This window comes from Megalops cyprinoides, chromosome 1, assembly GCF_013368585.1.
Source record: "Megalops cyprinoides isolate fMegCyp1 chromosome 1, fMegCyp1.pri, whole genome shotgun sequence".
NCBI classification, from domain to species: domain Eukaryota; kingdom Metazoa; phylum Chordata; class Actinopteri; order Elopiformes; family Megalopidae; genus Megalops; species Megalops cyprinoides.
In genome coordinates this window covers 43,491,081-43,495,592 of record NC_050583.1, presented here as the reverse complement: position 1 = coordinate 43,495,592, position 4,512 = coordinate 43,491,081, and the positions used below count along the sequence as shown (strand labels likewise).

Here is a 4,512-nt window from a genome sequence, read left to right as displayed (position 1 = left end):
TAAGTCCCAAGAAAACCAGGTTTTTTTAGGTTTAATCCGCAAGCTCAAGATAGGCAGACACTATCCTCAGGATTGTGTATTCCTAGGATGACGATGACAACTGAAAACAGTCTGTCCTTTCTTAATGTTGCCACATCCAACTGAGACTCCATTCAGAAAGATATTTAATAATCACTTACACACCACACACACCCTAAGTTATTTTGTTTAATGAAACTGAAGCATTACAGTTCAGGGTCAAATGCACTGAATCAAGAGTTTGTAGGGTGATCTTTCCAGATTATGCAGGGTTCATCTTTGTTTGTCATGTGCTGGCCTGTAGGCTCTCCGCTTATGTGTCCCCAGGCCCAAGTTCTGTGATACACTTTGGCTCTAAGTCTGAGGCGGTCAGTGCATAACAGAACTTTGGCTCGGGATGGCTCTGCTGCTGAGGAGAGGTAAAGAGTATGGAATGGAGCTCCTGGAGTTGAATAGATGGGCACAATTGTCATGGTTTCATCACTATATTTGACTGCAGTTCTGGTTTGTTTAATAATGCTTTATACTATGCTTTAAAATATTTTGTGTCTTTGAAAATATGTATGTTTAATTCAGTTATTATAATCATAATAATCATATCTTTTTAGGAACCACACAGTGAAAGCTGTTTTCATTCTAGACAATGATGGGAACCGTCTGTTATCAAAGGTAGAGAACGCAAGCTTTTGTTTTGTGACTTGGAGTCTCCCCTTGACTTTGAATAAAGGCACAGACCTTAAAATGCAATCATTTGCCATAAAACACTTTTGTTACATCAAAATAAGATATAGCCTCTTTAGTGGAATGCATTAGATATACAGTAGGCAAATGTTCCTGACTTGTCCTTTTCTGTGTTTACAGTACCCTGAGCTATACCCCTCCATGAAGGAGCAGAAGAACTTTGAGCAGAACATATTCAACAAAACATACAAAGCTGACAGTATGTGTATACTCGTCCTTTTGGGTTTCACTTATTGGCCATTCTTACTTTGAGCAGTTTCAGCACCAAAGAAGAATGGAACAGGCAGATAGAATGTTGTAGGTTCCTACTGTTTATGGGATTAAAATGCTGACACATTCCTTATATTTACTCCTTGGTTCCTGTTAAGGATCTGGTTCCTGTTAAGATGGTGGCTTCAGAAAGTACTCAGACCCCTTCACTTTTTGCAATCTTTGTTGTGTTATAGACTTAATCTAAAATGGATTAAATGTATTATTTTGGCTGTCAATCAAATACAATAACCCATACTGACAAAAAATATTCAAGAGAGTTTTGCGAATTTCTTTTTAAAAAATCATAAACTGTAATATCTCTTTTACATAAATATTTAGACCCTTTGCTATTTAATTCCAAATTGAGCCCAGGTGGATCCTGTTTGCTTTGATTATCCTTGAGATGTATCTAGAACCTGATTGCAATCCACTTCTGGAAATTTGAATTGATTAGACAGGATTTACAAAGGTGCATATCTGTCCCACAATTCACTGTGCATGTCAGACCAATAACCAAGCCATAAAGTCCAAGGAAATCTCCGGAGACCACCAAAATCAAATTGTGTCAAGGCATATATCTGGGCAAGGGTATAAAACCATTTCTAATGCTTTGAATGTTCAAAGGAGCACAGTGGGCTCTATAATTGTTAAATGGAATAAGTTTGGAACCGCCAGGACTCTTCCTAGAGCTGGTCCTCCAGCCAAACTCAGTAACTGGGCAAGAAGGGCCTTGGTCAGGGAACTGACCAAGAAGCTAATGGCCTCTCGGACAGCTTCAGAAGTCCTCTGCAGAGATGGGAGAACCTGCCGGAAGGAAACCATCTCCGAAGAACTCCGTCAATCAGGCCTTTATGGTAGAATGGCTAGACGGAAGTTACTCCTGACTAAAAGGCATATGACCGCCCGAGTTCCATGGCACTTGAAGGACTCTGAGGCCATGAGGAAAAGGTTTTTCTGGTCTGATGAGAAAAAAATTGAACTCTTTGGGCTGAACTCCAAGCGCTATGTATGGCAAAAATCAGGTACTGCTCATCACCTGGCTAGTACCATCCCTACAGTGTACAGTGTACAGTACAGTGGTGACAGCCTCATGCTATCAGGGTGCTTCTCAGTGGCAGGGACAGAGAGAGACTGGCCAGAATTGAGGGAAGGATGAGCCATACAGAGAGGTCCTTGAAGAAAACCTCTTCCAGAGTGCATGCAGCCTCAGATTGAGGTGGGGGTTCACCTCTTGGCACGAAAATGACCTGAACTGAAGCATACTGCCAAGACAATCTTGCCACAGCTGCTGCTGAGCAAGATTTAACATGCATATAAATAAATGAGGAAATACCGTCAGTGAGGACTTACTGGAGCTCAAAGTATTTACTTTGTGTCTTGTACACCAATCTCTGCTTCATGGAGTTTGGGATTACTCTGCAGAGCTCTGTCTGGATTCCCTTCAGGTTCTCCCATTTCACTGCCTTTTATGGAAATATGCTGGCTAGCTAACAAAAGGTAGGAGTAGCTAAACACACAGTGTCTCAAACCACCATGCACACGGGCCTTCAGCCACATGCTCACACACAAGGTGTGGTATCTGGATACACAATAGATTAATGAAGGCTCTCTTTCATTGTTTCTTTCTTTCTTTCTTTCTTTCTTTATCTGTCTTCCTCCTCTCCTTTGATCAGATGAGATGGCATTCTTGGAGGGGATGACTGTCATTTACAAAAGCAGCATTGACCTCTTCCTCTGTGTGGTGGGCAGCCCTCAGGAAAACAAGGTAAATTCAGGGTGATGATAACAATGATGATAACTGTTACATACCACGTCAGTGGCTGGTTGGCTGCACGGTTGAGATGAGATCCTGTTTTGGGTTTGTTAGACAGCCAATGCTCAATAACCACTGATTTTCTCTGTCTTATTAGCTAATGCTGATGCTGCCTGTTTGACTTGCTCAGCCAGATCTTAGGGTAAGTACTCCATACCCCCAGACATGGTTTTGTCTGCTAAATGCAAGATCCTTACTTTGCACAAGCAAGAACTGAACAGGTAATACTCAGGGGTCACGGCTTCTCATGGTTGTCTAGTACTAAAACAAGGTGCTGTCAATCACTGCCACATGACCTGGTCACTCATTGATCAAGTCAGGGAATGAGTAATAACTAAGCTGGTGAATGAATGAGTAAGAGACAGGCTCTATGGCTGCTTCCTCCACTTGCATCCAAAAACAATCTGTGTCATATTTATGAACAAGTGTGATCAACTTGTGCACTGGTTTTACAGTTAGGGGCTTTTTGAATTTGCTGACTGTAGCAGGGGGAAACAACTTATGACAGATGTAGCCCATACATATTACATATTTGTTTAATGTACCTAAGGCTAGTTCTCAAATCCATGCGGGCTGAGTTGAATGGTTTGTTTGCAGCGCTAGTGTGGTGTGTCAAGGGTTTGTCATGGGGGGCCTTTTCTTCTTCTCATAAATTTACCTATTAATGTGCTTACATATTGGCTTATATACTTCATACAACACTTTATAATGTCCTCAGAGGTGATTACATTGGAAACCTTGTGTTTTGCAGTGTTGTGAAGGAGAGTTTCTTTCTGCGGTCGTTGAAGGAAGCCCCCTAAGAAGAGCTTTTGGTGCTGATATTGTTTCCATAGAAACCAATGCAGTGGATGTGCAGAATACAAATGGTTGGCAGTAGCCACTCTCCCTCCTCTCCCAGCCATCTCTTTACTTCTGAACACTGATGCACAGCCCATGCTGATGGTACGTGCGTGTGTGTGGATGCAGTGGTATCAAGATTTTTTTCCAACATCATGAGTATTTTGCATGTCAGTACGCCACATAGTAAGGCCCTGTGATAAACTGTGGCTCGTTGAAATTGTGCAGTGTTACTAAAAGTGACTTTGAAGATTGTAATAACCCATGCTGATCCTACTTCGTCATGCCTATCTGCAGAAGGAATGTGGAGAAGAGGTGTCTGCTGGACAACATGGATGCAGTGTTCCTGGTCATGGATGAAATTATAGATGGAAATTGAGAGAAAGAGAAGGGGGTGTGCGAGAGAGGCAGCATGTGCAGATTGAGTAATGTCACCATGGTACACTCACAATAACATTTTTGTGGGCCTTGTTGCCTGAAGATGACACCGTCTCTTTGGTGTCAGGGTGACGCTGAGGGTGACCCCCACAAGTCATTCAGAAGGTCAACTACAAGGTAAGGACCAGGTACACAACTGATTTGTTTCTGTCACCCAAGTTATGACCCTCAACAGACATTAGTCTCTGTAATAAACAAACTGTATGTTACATTACATTATCTTAACAGTTTGGTTTGGAATGTTGCAAATGGCAAGCCTCTCTCATGCTGGTAAAAACAAATAACTGCCAACCAATACAGTTGGTACAACTGCTAGTTTGTTGCTTACAGCTGGCTTGCTAGCTAAGTGTCCAACTGAAAAAGTTAATATCCTCCTGTATCCTTCTGTCAGTAATGTTGGATAACAGCAGGTC

At 42.0% G+C, this 4,512-nt stretch overlaps 1 pseudogene; it reads left to right on the top strand.

The window, feature by feature from the left end:
• Positions 1-415: 415 nt before the first annotated feature.
• LOC118786545 lies at positions 416-4,040 on the top strand (annotated as a pseudogene).
• The last annotated feature ends 472 nt before the right edge of the window (positions 4,041-4,512 follow it).